The sequence below is a fragment of the Thamnophis sirtalis genome, unplaced genomic scaffold (genome assembly GCF_051295495.1).
Source record: "Thamnophis sirtalis isolate CommonGarterSnake01/CBP01778 unplaced genomic scaffold, rThaSir2_p1.2 scaffold_6, whole genome shotgun sequence".
Classification (NCBI taxonomy): Eukaryota; Metazoa; Chordata; class Lepidosauria; order Squamata; family Natricidae; genus Thamnophis; species Thamnophis sirtalis.
Window position 1 is genome coordinate 74,865,960 of NW_028261386.1, and position 20,347 is coordinate 74,886,306.

Sequence of the window (20,347 nt, forward strand, 5' to 3'; positions counted from 1 at the left end):
AAATAAATAATAAATAAATAAATAAATAAATAAAAAATAAATAAAAAATAAATAAAAAATAAATAAAAAATAGAAAATAAATGAAAATGAAAATGATGAAAATGAAAAAAATGAAAAAAATGAAAATGAAAATAATGAAAATGAATGAAAATGAATGAAAATGAATGAAAATGAATGAAAAAAATGAATGAAAATGAAAATGAATGAAAATGAAAATGAAAAATAGATGTGCTAGCCCGCACGCCAGCAGAGGCGGGTAAAAAAAGACACGCACACACATAATAAAAACAAATTATCATTACTTACATTAGAAGTAAATTGAATTCCTCCCCCCTGCCCCCTCCCTCTGACCCACATACCTTCCAGCTGCGTCAAAAATGCAAGATTTGGTTGAGCCAGGGCCAGGCAGGCTAGGATAGTTGCTGCTAGAGTCACCACGTGGATGACTCTGCTTAAATGTTTTAAAATAGCCTCTAAACAAAGTGCCCTCTGCAGGAGGAGGAGGGAGAATCACATGCCTCATTTGCATAAGGAATTTTTCGCTTTTTAACCCTTGGTTTACTCTTAAAAAGTGAAAAATTCCTTATGCAAAGGAGGCCCATAGTTCTCTAGCCTTCTCCTACAGTTAACACTAAGCAGACTCAAAGTCACTGTGACACAGCAACTACCTTGGCCTTTTTAATTATTTTAAAAATTGCTTCCTTTTCCTCATGAGACTGGTGAGGCCCCGCCTCCCCTGCCTCCAATGACTGCACGTCACTGATTGCAACAGAAAGACCGTCATCACAGGCAAAGTCCCCAAAATCTCATTTACCAGAAGGGAACCCAATAATTCCAAATGAATGTGCAAATGAATAAGACCTAGTGGTTGTCACTTTATTTTACTATATATATATATATATATATATATATATATATATATATATATATATATATATATATATATATATATATATATATATATATATATATATATATATATATATATATATATATATATATATATATATATATATATATATATATATATATTGCTTATTTTGGAGATTCTCTTGATCTTTTAGAGAAGTTCACAGAGGAAAAGGCTGAATAAGGATCTGGTAAACATTTCCCTTCCAGAGGGTGAAGCACTGATAAGACTGCTTGGAATCCTCCCAACATCTAAAGTCTGTTTTTATTTTCTGTCGCAGACTAATTGGACTCATACATAGATACAGCATGTCTTGCCTTTGAAATATTTTGGTGTAGTTATAATTGTGGCAAAGCTGAGAGGTCTACTTAGGGGGAAATGTTATTCATTCTCCCTGAAAGCTTGTCCTTGCGAACAATCTGTCTGTACAACCTTCCCATACTTGTGAGGGGCACTGCAGTGTGTTACAGTCTAAATAAAGTTGCTGTGGAACAGATAAACAATTACACTTCAACACACACAGATGCACACTCAGAAATGCCTTCTTATCAGGGCAGTGATAATAGACACAAGGGGTGCAGCCAAGTGAATCTGAGCTTGCTGACAATGCATAACAGATTGTCTGGCACATTCTTTGAGAGAAGTCAAACACACAATTAAATAAAACTTGTGATTAAAAGGCAGAACCCCCTGAAAAATAGATGTCAAACCCCTAGCTAGGCTAATGTGGTACTTCAGGTGGAAAATTGAGTGGACTAATAGGAGTAATAGGAGCACTTGCTTTTAGTACAGCTTGAAGAGAGTAAATATTGCTCACTGCAAGTGCTAAGGCTGTGATGACTATATCAAAACATTAGCCTTCCAAACCAGGTAGTGCAATTTTGTTCCTTGGTATAATATATAAAGTCTTCCCATCCCCTACAATGGCTTTGTTTTAAACTATAGGTACCAGGCAATTCTTTTGAAGCCACTATGATACAATTAGACTATAGAAATATAATTGGCTTATTTGGTGGAGAAAAGAAAGGGCTGAGCAATGTAAGCTAGCTAAAATCTCTCCTCACCTTTTAAAAACCATCTAAAAATATACTTGTCTGGCTGTTCAGAAATCTGTCCTTCAACAGAAAAGGAGGTAGACATTGTAATTGGGAGAAGCTAAGGAATGCAATCAGGGTTCTCTCAGGTCAAACCTTGTAGAGCAGTTTATGTGCAAAGGTACAAGAATCACGCTGACTTCAATGGGGAGTATTTAATACAAAAATTAGGGGTAAGGTATCAAAACTTGGAAAATGGGATAGAAACCTACATCCATGTTTTAATTAGTAAACACATTAAGTTGAGTTTCTTTGAAAGTTTTGAAATTTTACTTTTTGGGTTTTGTGGACTGAGCTGATGTTGATTAGACAGCAATAGCACTTAGACTTTTATACCACTTCACAGTGCTTTATAGAGAATGTCTATGGAGATTCTCAGTTATCCAGGTCAGGTTGTCCCAAAGGTACTTTTTTAAAGAGGCAACTGGACTTTCTGATTTTTCTCTGAGAATGTTTTGCTTCCAAATCCTTCCACTCCCCACCACCCAGTCAGAGCTGAAGAAGCTTCTTGTGTGAGAAGCCAAATGTCTTTAAATGTTCTGAGCTCCGTGAAAATCTGTAACATCAGAGCCTGACCCCGCCTACAAAGCTGTTCGGCGCCATCTTTGTGTTTCTAACAAGTAGTTTATCAGAAGGAATTTTTTAAAAAATGGAGTTAAAGTCTGTGATACATACAATTAGAAGTTCTCCAGTATCAGTTCTGCCCGTGTTGGAATCAGTAATAAATCAATCATTGAGCTGAGGGTGGACGTATGACTTCATTCTGCAAAAAAGCAGAAAAAGTCCTTGACGCGGAAAATTCACTGGGTTACAGGGTGGCTCACACCTCCCACCTCCAGATTTATGTTCTGGGGTGGGGGTTAAATGGAGTACTACCCAGACTCAGCTTTCTCACCCCCTTTCCTATGCCCAGAGAGGAGGTAATCAAACTGTCAAACAGTTGATGGATACTGTTTAGATAGCTTAACTCAGCCAAGGATCCTGAGCGGTTAAAAACAACAACTCCTCTCAGACCACGCCCAACCAGAAGCCAGAAACCAAATATCTTCAAAGAAAACCCAGAAAGTCCACTTGCCACTTGAAAAAAGCACCTTTGGTAGTGCTATACAGCCCTCTCTAAGCGGTTTACAGTCAGCACATTGCCCCAAACAATCTGGGTCCTCATTTTACTGACCTTACAAGGCTGGAAGGCTGAGTCAACCTTGAAGGCAGCTCAGCATAGTGCTTAGATAGAATGCAGATAGAATGCATTCTATCTAAGCACTGTGCCAGCTCAGCACTAAATCAGCCAACTCTAATATCTGTTGGTTTATTTATGTCTAACATATCTCCTCACTATCTTTTATTTCCTGCTCTTAAAGAAATATCTTTACCACCAAAATGTTAATCCTTTGAGTGATCATAGGATACTGAAGATCATTACTATTATTGGTGATGCATATGAAGATGTCATCTCATTCTCCAATCTTCAAAACTTAATTTTCCATGTTGAATTCTTATTTAAAGAAACAAACATTTTGAGTAGTGATTTTTAAAAAGTGAGGTGGAAGGAATTAGGACAAAATTAATGCATAGATACAGTTTTATAAAATTCAAATTGAATTAACTTCCTTTCTCAGGGTTTGGAACAGGTAGCTGCAGCAGCTGTTCTTTAACAATGACATTACAAAGAATGCCAGTTCACAATCAAGAATGGCACTATAAACTCAAGTGTCATCAAATGACTCTTATAATTTATTAGCTGGATACCAGTACTACGTGACGAAACTATGTGATCGAGCTATGCAGGAGAAATTCAGTTCACAATCCATTGGCTCAGTGGTGGTCAGTGATTGAAACACATAAGGGATACTGCCTTGCGTCCGGAAGCAGTTCCATAGGTGGAAGGCATAGACATTTTGGTGAGGTACCATCATGTAGTACTGTAAGGAGCTCCAGGCTGCTCCTGAGTGAAGGAGTGGAATGTCTGCCAGTTTTAACTGAGGTAACAGAATGTGAGGCAACTGGCAGATGGAACAGAGTTATTTTCAGGTGGGGAGGGAGAACATCAGAGCATGTTAATTACTGTATAAGAAATACTAATGATTGGATGGTCATTTTGAAAAATCCTTTCTTAGCTAGACCTAGAAGCAAAGAGGAACATATGTGCCAAATTTCAAGTTTGTAGGCTTTATGGTTCTGGAGATTTTGTGATGAGTGAGTGGTACTTGGCTTTTATATAGAGAGATTTCAGAAACTTGCAAACTCTAGCTGATTATTATTCTGCCTGCTATGTTTACCAGTCACTATCCATAATGAGAATACATGATGAAATTTGTTCAAATAGGTAGAGTTCTAACATACAGGGGTAAACACCTGACTAAAACCTGATATTTTAATTTTAAACAATATTCTTGGAGAATAATTGAAGGAAAGAGCACTCATTGAAAAAATTCTCTTCACACAGACTCATATGAAAGAATCTCAAAATTAAGGATATGATTTTCAAGTTGTAGACCCAACTTTCATCATATCAGCTCAGTGGTATGCCAGTATTTATATGAAGGATCTGTTTCACTAATGATTGCTTTGAATTTAGGCCAAGAGATGAGCTCTCTCTAAATTTAAAGAATGACCATTTAAAATCATTTGTAAACATTAGAAACATAAAGCCACGAACAATATAAAAAATGGTGGAACACGTAATGGCATCAGATATTTAGAAAGAAATATCCATCTCCTTTGTCCCCTTTCCATTACATTCCATAAATATTTTGATTTAGGCTGCAATCTTATCCACTTTTACATGGCAGCTGGCAGTTAAGTCTTACTGCAATGGGTGGAATTTATCTCTGAAAAGAAATACACAAGATTGCATTAGCGTCCATCAAGTCATCTCAGCGCTAGCAGCACAGGCTCTTTAGCTAGACAAAGAGCAAAATTACCCTTAAATTCTATAATGTGGAGTAAAAGAAAGAAAGGCAGGAAACCTTTATATTTCAGAAAGCTATCTTTATATATCAATTAAAGCTTGTTTAAAAGTTATAAGCAGTTATTGATAGATGGTTTTACCTAAGAATCCAAATGGAACTATTACTTCAGCAAAATTCATTAGATTGCTGGACTAATAAGAGACTTCAACCTCTACTTCCATTATCCTTACTACAGGCTTATCAGTCTGCTCTCTTGAAACACAATCAGCAGGAAGAACCAAAGAAAAGAGAATGGATGAGGGAGAGTTGATCAGGTGATCTTGTTTGTTGGCTCAGAAATTACCCAATTCCGGCTATGCAGTATTCCCTTTCAAGGTGAGCAACATTATGCGACATGTCAAAAGAGAAATAGTAAGCCAAAGTAATTAAAAGCATTCAATAAGAAAAAGAAATGTAGCTAAATTTAGTTTATCTCAGCACAATTTTCTATAACTTTATCCATCTATTCTCCTTTTGCAAACTATCCTTGCTTCCACCACATTGAAACATCCTTTCATATACTACCTTTTGTTTCTTAAATTACAGTAGTCATCTGTTTATTTTTGAGGATCTCATCAACTTCCTCTTCTATGGCTTTCTTGGTCTTTTCTTTCCTCCTGACCTATTCACTTTTTCCTATGTTTGTTTTATGATTCATTCCTTATTCAATATTTCTATAGAATCAGACAACCTCGATATACCTCTTTTTGTACTGATCACATTTATTTTCAATCCGCATTCATTTCACCTCCCACTTATTCTTACCTCTTGTTCTACCATAAACAACTTCTGAAGTACACCTTTCCCATTCATTCAGCTTGCTTTTATGTGTTTTGCTGACATACTCAATTCTCACTTGCATTTATCAAAGTGGGCAGAAGCAGACTCATATATAATTTATCTTAATAAACCTCATCACACTATATAATATATTTCCCAGTTAAAGTATTTGCAATTCTCTCTCTCTCTCTCTCTCTCTCTCTCTCTCTCTCTCTCTCTCTCTCTCTCTCTCTCTCTCTCTGTGTGTGTGTGTGTGTGTGTGTGTGTGTATGTATATATATATGTATATGTATATGTATATGTAAATGTAAATGTAAATGTAAATGTAAATGTAAATGTAAATGTAAATGTAAATGTAAATATGTGTATATATATATCTTTAATTGGTCAGTTTATTTTCCCTCTCGGATGCAATAATCATGACTTTTTGGTGCATTTGTTTCCAAATTCATACAGTTTGTTGCATTGTCTACTTTTAATCTATCTAATCTTCATTGCAAATAATAAAGTTCTAGTCACCATGTGCAAATACAATTCAATTAGGTTGATTTTTTAAAAAGACATGAAATGTCCTATTATTCCCTGATCAATGATGAACCTGAGAATATCCTTAATCCTTAACTAACTTGTAGGCTGAATCTTCTGTTATAGGCTGAGAAAGAAGGACTGGTCCAAAGTCACCCAGATGGCTTTCATGCTTAAGGTAGGACTAGAACTCAAAAATTCCTAAGTTTTAGCATTGGAGCCTTAACCACTAAGGCCAAATTGGTTCTTTCTCTTTTACTTTCACCATATATTAATTTTTCAGCAATCCGCCATCATCTCATAGCTGTACAGACCATAGTGCATTTTATGCAAATTACTTCATCATAAGCTTTATCTAAACTACAAATGTATAATAAACTTCATCACACAAATATGCTTCTCATTGATTTGAGGAAAAGCAAAAAGGGCAAAAAAACCTCACACAATACTTCAAATAAAGCCATAAAGTACTTCCCAAATCATTGTAATTCCCTCATACCTATATTGCACCAGCAGGCCTACGGTCCCTGTCCTACTGTCCCCCCATTTATGTACATGTATATGTTTATATACTCATGTTATGTGTTTATGGCTATGTTTTGCTTATTTATATCCATTTATTTGTGCCATATTATCATGTGTCCATGTCTATGTCTATACTGATATTTGTTTCCTTGTACTTGTTGACTAAATAAATAAATAAATAAATAAATAAATAAACACATAAACAAATAAATAAATAAATAAATAAATATCAAATATCTTTCTTGGTCTATTTAAAAATTCTTCTGTCAATTTCACATTAACGTTTCTTACCTTTGCTTTAGCATAGAAGAAACCTAACATTCTTCCAATCATCAGGCCAATATGCAAGTCTCCATACATTTTAAATGAGTTGCATGTTCACCCCATAAACATGCTACATCCATATTTTAACATTTTTCCAGTATCACATTTATATCAGGAGCCTTATTTTTCAATATTTTCATGATGTTCATATCCTTTTTCATTTTCTTAAACCTAAACTTTTATAGCATTTGTTTTCATTTCCCTTTCTGCATATCATTATTACTCCTCTCCACATCTCTAAAACATTTTTTTCAATATTGCCACATGTACGTTTCATCCCATTTTTTCTTTTAAATTCTATTCATTCTGCTAGAGACCTCTCACCCATTTCAAAACAATTTTTGTTTCCATTAAAATTTCTGCATTTTCTTTGCATTTCTTTCATTTTCTGCCTTGTCCAAATAATAGTACATTCCACATTCAAAATCTCTTATTATCTTTGTATCCTTCACTAAATTTCTCAGTATTCTACAATAATACAACAAAGCAATCATACTTTTAGATTCATATTTGTTGTTTTCCCTGTTTGTATACTAAAGGACTTATGCTTAAATTATATACAACAAATCTTTTCTAAGCAAGTCCTCACCAGCCATCACAATTTTCATTTATTTTTGGGTCTCTGAATGGCCTAATCGTGTTTTTATACTTTCTTATATTGTTCCATTCATCTATTCATTCTGGCCAAGACTATTATTTTTCTCTGAATCACATTTTCATGCATGCATGCATAATTTTCCTTGAAATTCATTTGAGGTTCTTCTATTATTGCAGTTCACAGGAATGTAACGTTCAACTATCATTAATCTATGGATTCCTGCTTTCAGACATGGTCACATCAAAAACACATCAGTTCATAGCTGTTGCCATACATTTTCGTTACTTTATTCATAATTAAGCACACATCTTTATTTCCATCATGCTTCCCTCATACTCCCTTTATGAGTAACCATATTAAGTATAAGTATAATCTTTATTGTCATTGTACTTAAATACAATGAAATTGGTTTTAACCTCACTGGTTATAACAGAATTATAACAGAAACGGAAAAAGAAAGAAAAAGAAAAAAAACTAGCGTGTGTATGGAGTGATTGTGGTTGTATTTAAAATTCTCACAGCCCAAGCATAGAAACTATTTTTAAACCTGTTTGTTCAGCTAGCTATACTTTGATGTCTTCTGCCTGATTGTAGAAGTGCAAAGAGACACTGACCAGGGTGTGAATCATCTCTGAGTATCTTCCCTATTCTGCTAAAGCAGTGAGATCTGGCGATGTCATGAAGTGGTGTCGGAGGGCAACCAATGGTTTCTTGTGCCAAATTGATCACTCTCTGTAACTGACATATCTGATATCTTCCCCTTTCCTTTAGTTTCCTAGACATACAATATATCTATTTTCTATACTTCCCTTTCATTCTTTAATTCAATGTCTTTACTCCTCATAGATTGCATTTTTTTTCTTATGATGTCATCTTCACCCAATGTGTCCTTAGATATTGTCTTCTATCTATCACCACTTTCATACTCAGGTTTTAGTAATATAGAAAGATTACTAGCTTTAATTATATCTATGAAGTGTGAGTCTTCCCTTGCATCTTGGCTAATATGCCACATGTACAACCAAACCTGAGTTTTACCCCAAGTATCTTTACACTATTCTGAATGAGATAGAATGTCTAATCTGGGGAATAGCTTTCATGCCAAGAGAATATCCCATCAAGTTAGAGGTACATATAGTATACTTATATATGGTCAGATTGCAAAGATAGACTGTGCTATTGTTAATTATTTTAAGAAAAAAAAGTAATATAAAAATATTATAAACAAACATGATAATTGAAAGATGTTCTAATAGCATGCAGAACTAATCAACCTTGTTCTGGGCTCTGAGTCAAAATTACAGAAATGCTGCAAGTTTTTCCTCTCCTGGGCAGAGCCCATGTCTGAATGTGGAGCAAAAGACAGACAGTAGGAGACACACTTTACCATAGAGTTTCATGGAAAAATACAAAATTCTAGAGCTTTTTAATTTATAGCTAAATGAGATAAAATTTGCAGACTGGCTAGAGTTCAAAGAAAGAATAATGTGTGTCACATTTCATGAAAAGCTTTACTCTTTTAAAAATATATTCCTTTATGACTATCCAAAGGAAAGAGAAAGAAAGGGGGACAGAAAGAGGGAAGGTGAGAGAGAAAGAGAGGGAGATTAATGTCTCATTGATTTTGCTGACAATATTATATACACGAGTTGAAAGCTGTAACATTTAAATCAATGAAAATTAGAATATTTGGGCAAACCTGGACAGCCTTTTCATATCTATATTAGTAGAACCAGTTGATGTTCTTCAAAAATTGCTATATTAGAATGTGGTCTTAAGTTATAAATGATTACACTGTAGTATGACTTTTACTACATCATTCATTTTATTTGTGGCTATTTTATCCCTTAGTTTTTCATGGATTTAAGAGTTTATTTCTAAGGTTCTTCAATTTATGGCAATGTCATTCAGATAAAATTGTTTGTTTAAAATACAGCAGAGATCAAAGAAACATGGAAGGCTTAATTGACACACTTAATTTTATTTCTTTCTCTTGTTGTAAAATAGGAAAACAGCTTAGACAAAGAATGTATTTCTGTAGGATGCAAAACATGGAGCAGAATAGGTACGAGCAGCATTGTTAGATTAACAGGTACATTTTTCAAAAATTGTAAGCAATTTTTTTAGTGTTCAGACCGATAATGCTACTTAAAAAAAATAAGACTAAAATTAAAAACATCAGAATTTGATGCAAAACCCAGAACCTGTTTTGATGGTATGTGCTTCACGTTTTTCCTCTCCTTGAAATTTGGTCCAGGCTTTGTCCACTGAAATGACAGTATCAGAACTGATGGAAATCTTTCTTTCCAGATCAAACTGCATTACTGAACCATGGTGTTGTAGAAGGATTACTAAGTTTTCAGCTGGCCCTAATACCATTTTTGACATGTACTAAAGGTTACTGAAATTGTACTTCGTGTCATTGGGATTCCAGAAAGATTTTTAGGCAAGTACAATTTAACTTGTGGCACTCTGAGCTTGGTTGTTTTCTTGCAGATTCTTCATTAACCAACTAGAAACATCAGCAGTTTCATTACCCAATCAGGGTACATCAGTGCAATTCCAGAAAGTTTCCCACTACATATAAAGCAAACTTCTGTACAGGTTTGTGTATTTGTGTGTGAGAGAGGGGGGTGGGGAGAATATGAATGAGAATGAATGAGAATGCTTAATTTTATCAATGGAGATTCTCAGTCATCCAGGTTATAGCTGTCTCAAAATGCTTTTTCAAAAGGCAAGAGAACTTTCTTTGTTTTTCCTTGAAGACATTTCACTTCTCATCTAAGAAGCTTTTTCAGTTCAGAAGAAGCTTCTTGGATGAGAAGTGAAATGCCTTCAAGGAAAAACAAAGAAAGCCCATTTGCCTTTTGAAAAAAACACCTTTGGGACATGCTTTATTTTCCTTTAACTCCTGTACATATTCCTCTGTTATCAGGAAAGATGACAGACAGACAGACAGACAGACAGACAGACAGACAGACAGACAGACAGACGATGGATGAATGGATGGATGGATGGATGGATGGATGGTGGAGGGAGGGAGGGAGGGAAAGGGAGAGGAAGAGGCAGGGAGAGGGAGAGGCAGAGAAAGAGGCAGAGGCAGAGGGAGATAGATATTTGTTGGTATTAGGGATTGGGATCTAGAACAATGTTGCTGAGAAAAACTCCATTCACCATAGTTTATTAGGAAGTCACCAAACTCAGGGTTGCTTTTCACTTTTTTGAGTGATGAACTTGATATCATAAATGGGATTCCCTGTAACAACATATTTAAAACTAGAAGTTGAAAACAGCTCAATGTACCTAATATCCATGTCCATGATAAGATTTCATTATGAAGCTAAAGGACAAATTTGTAAAATAATATAATTGTTTATTTTGTTTAATGGTCACACTAGGGCATAACGTCATAAAAACATGATACTGAAAATGACTGAATTTCAATAAATGGGCCTGAATTTGAAATGTGATGCTGATATTTCAAATTAATTCATATAAATATACCAAACACACTTTGGTTTCAACAGAGTGAGAATTATAGACAGTGCAATCAATACCATGGAAATATTCATTCTCACTTGGTTACTAAAAATAAATAAACATATTCTCAGTGTCATTGATTTTGGCAGCAGTTGTACAAATTCTAAAAGATGTTAAACTTCACTCTTCAGACATATTTATGTACTTGTATAGAGGAGAGGAGCTGATATCGTAGTTGCATGCTCTATCCTCCTTTCTAGAGAGAGGAACTTTCATTTCATTTTCAATTTTGTTGTTTATAGTTATAATTCATGTGATGAAGACTATTGAGACATTAGTCTATGTCCCTGGAAAAATTCAATGAATTTGCCTTCCTGACATAAAAACCTGTATTTAAAGCAATCTCTCTTTTGATCTTGAAGACCAATGGATTCAATGGGCTGATTTTAAGGGCTGAGTAGATTTAGTCCTATCCCTACATTTTGAACTTCTGATAATTATTTCAATGCAAATTAATATTGATTGACTGATTATGTGCCACCACACGGGTGTCAACTCTTAATGTCCATATAGATTTTCTCCAGGATGATCCGTCTCCAACCTGGTCCATCATGTCTTCCAATGATGCATCTGCTGTTTCTATAATTATTCTCATCAATTTGTTGCTAGTGGTTGCCTTCTTGCCCTTCCTTCATCTTTTCCCAGCATTTTAGATGTTTCCCAGGAAGATGTGATAATATAACTAAAGTATGATAATTTGAACCTGGTTGTGTTTTCCATGACTGAGAACTCTGGGTTCACTTTTAGTGATCCATTTGTTTGTTTACTTAGATGTCCATGTATTCTCAGGAGCCATTTCTTGCACCAAAGTTCAAAAGCTTAAATATTCTTTCTAAGCTGCTTCTTCAAAGTCTCACTATCACTTTTATACCATCGTTACAAGGAAAATTATCACCTCTGGGATTCTTACCTTTGTATACATGCATCACAGCACCTAAATATCTTTTTCAAAGACTTCATAGCTACCCTACCACTGCTAGCCTGTGGTGTATATCTTGACAGCTTGTTCCTTTACTGTTAATAACCAATCTTAAAGGCAGAAACTATTTGCCTCTTGAAACAATTTCACTGTCAATTCCAGTGATGTGCGGTGAGGTTCACCGCCAGTGAGGCAAGTGGGCAGGATTTCGCCTCCCCCCCCCAGCCGGAATAGTGTGCATGCACGTGCCATCCACCCCCTCACCCCAGCTGCACCTGAGGAGAGCGGGGAAAGCCAAGCAGAGCCCTCCCTTCCCACTCAAAGCCCCCTTAAAGCAGAGAACAAGCCTGCTCTATGGCTTGCTTAAAGTGCATGCTGCCGCCACAGGACATGTTTCGCTGTATGGCGGGCCAAGGTGGCATGCACTTTAAAGTGCCGGCATGCCTTCTGGGCCGGGCATTCAGTGGGACTTGGCCGGCCCAGAAGGCATGCCGATACTTTAAAGTGCATGCCGCCTCAGCCCGCCATACAGCGAAACATGTCCTGGTTTGTGGCCGGGCAGCACTCTGGCACTTTAAAGTGCATGCCGCTGCCACGGCCATACAGTGGGGCAGTGGCATGCACTTTAAAGTGCCAGCATGCCTCCCAGCCACAAACCAGGACATGTTTCGCTCCATGGTGGGCTGAGGTGGCATGGCTTTAAAAAATAAAAATAAAAAATAAAAAAATAAATAAATGTGCTAGCCCGCGCACCAGCAGAGGCAGGTAAAAAGACACACACACACACACACACACACACACACACACAATAAAAACAAATTACAATTACTTACATTACAAATAATTTTGAATCCCCCCCTCCCTCCATCCGATCCACATACCTTTTCCAGCTGTGGATTTCAACTCTCCTCTTGTCCGCCCGCCATGATGAAAGTGTAAGAAATTAAATAAAAAAGCAACTTACTTAGACTAGGCTGCCAAGGCATGATTTGCTGCTCCCAGATCAGGAGGCGGGATAATCACGTGCGTCCTTTGCATACGGAATTTTTCGCCTTTTAGCCCTTGCTTAACTCTTAAAAGGTGAAAAATTCCTTATGCAAAGGAGGCCCCATAGTTCTCTTGCCTCCCCTTACAGTTAGCACTAAGCAGATTCAGAGTCACTGTGACTTGGAGTCTGGCAGCAACTACCTTGGCCTTTTTAATTATTTTAAAAATTCTTTTCTTTTCCTCATGAGACTGGTGAGGCCCCACCTCCCCTGCTTCCCCTGCCTGCACTTTCCCTGGTCAATTCCATTACTGGTTGTTATAGTTGTAATTAGTTTGTCCTCTTTTCTGCATAATATTAATCCTTTATTTATTTATCATTAAATTTATATGTTCTCCAACACTCACAGGCTCTGGGCCGTTTGCAAATTGTTAAATAATTTAAAACAAGAAAAAAACAAAAAACAAATAACAAGGACAAAGATGGCAGAGATAACAAACCGAGATGAGACCTAAGAAAATGGAATAGTGGCTTCAGTTACACTTACCAAAGAGTTGAATAAGGAGCTAGCTCTTCAAGGCCCTTCAAAACACCAGTAGGGTAGGGGTCATTCAAATCTTGGGAGGGGCTATGAGTGGCACTGAGCTCCTTAACTTTTATTGTTATCTTATTCCACTTGAAGTATCATGCTTAAAAAAAAAAAAAAAGCTCTATGATTTACCCAGTTTATGGTCATGGCAAGAGTTTTAGTAGACATTGAGTGTTTCTAATTAACCAAAGGAGAAATGTTTAAAATATCAGCAATCATGTTAATTAATTAATTATAATTAGTAGTGGTGAAGGCACCAGCCTAGAAACCAGGCAATGATGAGTTCTGGTCCCATTTTAGGCACAAAGACAAAGTCTAGGTGACTTTGGACCAGTTACTTTCTTTCAATTCTAGGATGGGTATACTTGGAAATCACTTCTGAAAAACCCTGGCAAGAAAACTGCAGGGACTAGTCCAAGCAGTCAGTAGGAATCAGCTCTGACTCAAAGAAACACACAGAAAATATGTAATGAAAGGACTGCAAGGCTCTGGCTGACTTCTGAGCATCTTGTACAATCTACTCCATGTGTACCCTATGTTTACCATTTCTCTAAAGCACTACTCCTAAATACTTAAAGATTTTGATTTGTCCAGTTGGGTTCTTATTCAGTTGTCAGGCATGCATTTTAGGACACTTAACAAATGCTAATGCCTTAACTTTGCATAATTAATTTCAAGTGCTTCTGTCTTACAATATGCAGCCAAAATACGTAAACCTCTCATTAGATCAATTGGTGTCTGAGATAACACTATAGCATCATCCTCACTATCATCATCATCACTATAGCATGCAATCATATGGGGATTGCAGTATGTCTATCCTTCAATTTCAGGGGATGATTAGCTAGATTATTCGTTTTGGCCACAGGAGGATTGATGTTCGCATTGAACAATAGTAATGCCAAGACGCAACCCTGTCTTACTCCTCTGATGACAAAAAATTGTTCAGGGAACCTAACTTTTAAACACAAGTCCTCATAGCATTTATATAAAAACAGACACCAAGGCAAAACTCTGTAGTAGAATTCTTAAATTTACACCGTAAGCAAATCTGAAATCGATAAAAGCTACATATAGCTCTGATCGTGTCCGTAGGGTATATTTTTCAGCCAGATGCTGCAAAATAAAAGTGTAATCAAATGTTGACCCTTCAGCTCTAAGGCCTGCTTGCTTTCCAGTCAAAATAGCTCATCTGATTTGATCCATTGAAAGAATTCATTGAGCAGTATACAATTACTAGCTCCCGTCCTATTGGCCTTCCAGCAAAGTTCCAAGATGTGGTTTTTGCATCAGGCCTGAGGATCCATCCAGAGTCACCTGTGTGAGTTGGGGAGGTATATAAATGGAAGAAAGGAAGGAAAGAGAAAGAAAGAGAGAGAGGAAGGAAGGAAGGAAGGAAGGAAGGAAAGAAAGAAAGAAAGAAAGAAAGAAAGAAAGAAAGAAAGAAAGAAAGAAAGAAAAAAAGAAAGAGAGTGAGTGAGTAATGAAGGTTAATGGGCTGATAATTAATGGGGATAATGGTTGCCTTCTTATATAGATTGGCATTATCAGAGCTAAACCCTACTTCTTTGGGAAATCTCTCTGATTATAAATGTAAAGTTAGAACAGGAATAAAATATATAGTTATCTGCCCTATTAGAATTATATGTTTGGGCCTACTTCAACGCCTCCTTATTTAAAACCCATGCTTTCCCAGAACCATGTGACTATACCGCAAGCTCCCGAGAAGATATGGATTTTTAAGGAGCTCTTCCTTATTACAACAGATGTAAAGATAATGCCTACAGCCCAACCAAAATATCATTCCTCTTCAGATTTGAGTCCCCACAATCTCTACTGCCAAACATTCCATGATAAGCCAATGGATTTTATCATAAGGACTTTTAAATTAATAAAGACCCTATATATTTTTTCTGAATCACCTATTCTTTGGATGTTTCAAATTTGATCTGTACACCCACTCTTCAACATAAAGCAACACTATGCTTCTCAAACTTCACTAGAAACTCTGTGTTCTCCTGATCAGAATCCTGTCATACAGTAGCACATGCACTCCCAGTATCATTTTCTAAAATTCATTTTTGGTACCTTTCCCTTTTGCAAAGGGGAACTAGCTAATCATTGGATAGGCTTGTACCAATTCTCAGATACAGTTGCAAACTTCACATGGTTAAAAAAAAATGCCCCCTCTACCACATTTTAACATTTTTTGAAGCCCTTATTAAGTTATTTAATTTAGAGATTTAGGTATTTAGGTATTTATTGGGATTTATATGCCGCCCTTTTCCCTGAGGGGACTCAGGGCGGCTTACAACCACAAGGAAGGGGAGGTGCAAGGTCAAAACAAAACAATATGTGAACAGCCGAAAAGTAATAAAAACCCAACTTTCATTCAACAGTCAAACACTCGGGCGGGTAATTAGGAGCCTATCCCCAGGCCTGCTGGGAGAGCCAGATCTTGAGGGCTGCGCGGAAGGTCTGGATAGTGGTGAGGGTGCGGATCTCCATGGGGAGCTCGTTCCACAGGGTCGGGGCAGCAACAGAAAAGGCTCTCCTCCGCGTGGTCGCCAGTCAGTATTGACTGGCGGATGGGATTCGGAGGAGGCCCAGTCTGTGCGATCTAATTGGTCGATTTAGGGAGGTAATCAGCAGAAGGCGGTCTCTCAAGTACCCAGATCCACTACCATGGAGTGCTTTAAAGCTAGATGGTATCCTGAAGCGCACCCGGAGACCAACAGGTAGCCAGTGCAGCTCGCGGAGGACAGGTGTAACGTGGGCGAACCCTGGTGCGCCCACTATCACTCGCGCGGCTGCATTTTGGACTAACTGTAGTCGCCGGATGCACTTCAGGGGCAACCCCATGTAGAGCCCATTGCAGTATTCCAGTCTAGAGATCACAAGGGCTCGAGTGACTGCTGTGAGAGCCCCCCAATCTAAGTAGGGCCGCAACTGGCGGACCAGGCGAACCTGGGCAAATGCCCCCCTGGTCACAGCCGACAGCTGGTGATCAAAAGTCAGCTGTGGATCCAGGAGGACTCCTAAGTTGCGGACCCTATCTGAGGGGTATAGAATTTGACCCCCCAGTCTAAGCGTTGGTGTATTAGCCAAATTATTGGGGGGGAAACACAACAGCCACTCGGTCTTATCCGGGTTGAGTACCAGTTTGTTAGCACTCATCCAGTTCCTAACGGCCTCCAGACCCTGGTTCATCACGTCCACCGCTTCATTGAGTTGGCACGGGGCGGACAGATACAATTGTGTATCGTCCGCATATTGGTGGTATTTTATCCCGTGCCTCCGAATGATCTCGCCCAGCGGTTTCATGTATATGTTAAATAGTAGGGGTGATAGGACCGAACCCTGGGGTACCCCACATGTTAGGGGCCTCAGGGACGATCTCTGCCCCCCAACTAACACCGACTGCGACCTGTCCGAGAGGTAGGAGGAGAACCACCGCAGAACAGTGCCTCCCACTCCCACCTCCCGCAGTCGTCGCAGAAGGATACCATGGTCGATGGTATCGAAAGCCGCTGAGAGGTCCAGGAGAACCAGGATGGACGCATAGCCTCCATCTCTGGCCCTCCAGAGATCATCGGTCAATGCGACCAAAGCGGTTTCTGTGCTGTAACCAGGCCTGAAGCCGGACTGGAAGGGGTCAAGATAACTAGCTTCCTCCAAGGCCCGTTGAAGCTGAAAGGCCACCACCTTCTCAACAACCTTCCCGATAAAGGGAAGGTTGGAGACAGGACGAAAGTTATTTAAAATGGCTGGATCTAACGATGGCTTCTTCAGGAGGGGTCTCACCACCGCCGTTTTAAGTACGGCGGGGAAGTGCCCCTCCCGAAGGGAGGCGGTGACAACCGCCTGGATCCAGCCATGTGTCACCTCCCTGCTGTTAGCCACCAGCCAGGAGGGACACGGGTCCAGAATACAAGTGGAGGCACTTACAGCTCGAATGGCCTTGTCCACATCCCCTGAGGCAACTTCCTGGAACTCAACCCAGAGCTGATGTAACAGATGATCCTCCTGCGTCTCAGCTGGATCTACTGCGGTGGAGTCCAGGTCCGATCGAAGCCGAGCTACTTTGTCCGCCAAGAATTGAGCATAATCCTCAGCCCTACCCTGCAAGGGGTTTCCCGCCTCCCTCCTATTAAGGAGGGAGCGGGTTATCCTGAACAGGGCGGCTGGGCGTGACTCGGCGGACGCGACCAAGGAAGAAATATATGATCTTTTCGCAGCTCTTAATGCTCGGACATAGTCCTTGGTGCAGGTAGTTAAGAGTGCTCGGCTTGCCTCGGACCTATCGGACCTCCACTGGTGCTCTAGGCATCTCCTCCGGCGTTTCTTCTCCCGGAGTTCCTCGGTGAACCAGGGAACTCTCCGGGATCCACTGACCCGGAGGGGCCGTAGTGGACCAGGGAACTCTCCGGGATCCACTGACCCGGAGGGGCCGTAGTGGCCGTAGAAGGTAGAGACTACCTTCTACTCCAATATACTATTCCTAGTATCCCAAATAAGAGATATGTCTAGGGTAATGGATGCATTCAGGAGACAAAATTGCAAAAAAGAAAGAAAGAAAACAGGAAGGAAGAAAGGAAGGAAGGAAGGAAAAAAGAAAAAAAGAAAAAGAAAAAGAAAAAGAAAAAAGAAAAAAGAAAAAAGAAAAAGAAAAAAGAAAAAGAAAAAAGAAAGAAGTAAGAAAATATTTATTTTATTTAAGAAAATGTATATGGCTGCTTAATTAATTCTAAGTGATTCTGGGTACAAGGGTAAAAGCCCAATGCATTGGCTGCCCATCTTATCGTAAAGTAACTCTGGGTGGCTTGCAGTCATAAAAATATACCTACATTAAAAGATAAAGAAATTAAAACCAAAGATTAAAATCTAGGGAGACGTGGAGAGTGTGGAGGCAGAATGTGGGGAAGTAGGATCTGTGGTTACTTGATCAACCATCTCCCACTTTGCTGTTCCCCCATTGGGGCACCCCAGGCCACCTGGCAGAGTCAGGTCTCTAGGCCCTTACAAAAGGATAGGACAATTGGGGCCAACCTGACATCAGGAGGCAAGATGTTCCAGAGGGCAGGATCAACAGCAGAAAAGGTCCTCCTCCTGGACCCTACCTGCTGGAATAATTAGGCTGATGTGACCTGCTAGCCTGCTTTCTCTGCCAGCATAAGTGGGACAGGTCAATCCCAGTGGGGTGAGATGGTCCCTCAATGGGACCATTTCACCCCATGAAGGGCTTTAAAGGTGATCACCAACACCTTGCATTGTACCTGGAAGTAGACCAGCATGAATGCAGCTCACAGAGTAATGGCATTACAGGGCCCATGCCTGAGAGCCCCAAATTGTCCACACTGGTGCACTCTGCCCTAGCTGTAGTCTTTGAATGCTGCTCAGGAATAGCCCCATGTAGATTGCATATATGCAAGATATATCATTTTGAGTTATATAGCGAATTTATGCGTATTCATTATTTGTGGAGATGTTTCATTTCTTAATCTGTTCTTTGCATGTACATATGTTATGCATATGTATGCACCTATTACAGAAAAATATCAGACTCAAACACTGCTTCTAAGATTGGTTTGAATTCTTTCCAATAACGTTCTCATTTTCTTCCAGTCTGCAGATATGACTATTTCTCATATAGCTAATATTTGCAATGGTAACAAATAAAAATCAAAAGCAAATATTAATGTAACTGCAAGAATCACCATTAGGGTGTTTGTAATTATATATAAGAATTTCTGGGGTCAAATCTTTAGAAAATACAAACATCAAAAATGTGCAATTGTTGGAATAATAAAAATATGCTTCATCTAATAGTAAGACACAGTCTTTCTGAAAATTAAACATGACCCCAGAAGGAAAAGAAAACACTGAGGTATATTAGCAAAGTCAGTTTGGTTACTTTATTGTGAAAATATTTCTAAAATGTTATAAAAACACTAATTTGCCCTTGATATACACTTAAATTTCATAAAATATTGTACTCAGTTGACATAATCCGCAAGGAATTTAAAATCAGGCACAGCCTTATTTTATGAATTTGATTTTTAAAGCAGCAAGTCCGCAGACTTCCAAGCATTGAATGAATTTTATTTTAGAATTATATTAATATAATTAAGTTTTGTTCAGGCCAGTAGCTTTACTCAGTTAAATGAATGCATTCTTCAGCCAAAACAAACCAGTAGAAAAATTAATTACCACATCTTCCAGCTTAATGCTGAATTAAATTAAATGAAAGTAGAATTGTCAGAGTAAGAGAGTTGGAGACTGGACAGAAAAGCAGGACTGGCATTCTTTTCATATTTACCCAACAATCTGAAATGCAACAGGTGGCTATTATCCTGAATTCAGATGTAGTTGTGGGAGGAAAAGTTTTGCTTGCTATATCGTAACTGCTCAGGCAGTTGAGCCTTAAAAAAAACAACACAAGAGGATACTTAACTGAAAACACCTCTGTGCTGCCCCCCCCCCACAAAGAGAAAGAATAATGCATAAATGAACACATTTTCCATTGCAAAATAGATCAAGGACTTAATATTTCACTAATTTTTATGCTGTCGGCACTCAATACTTTGAATGCTATGCGGTTTGTTTT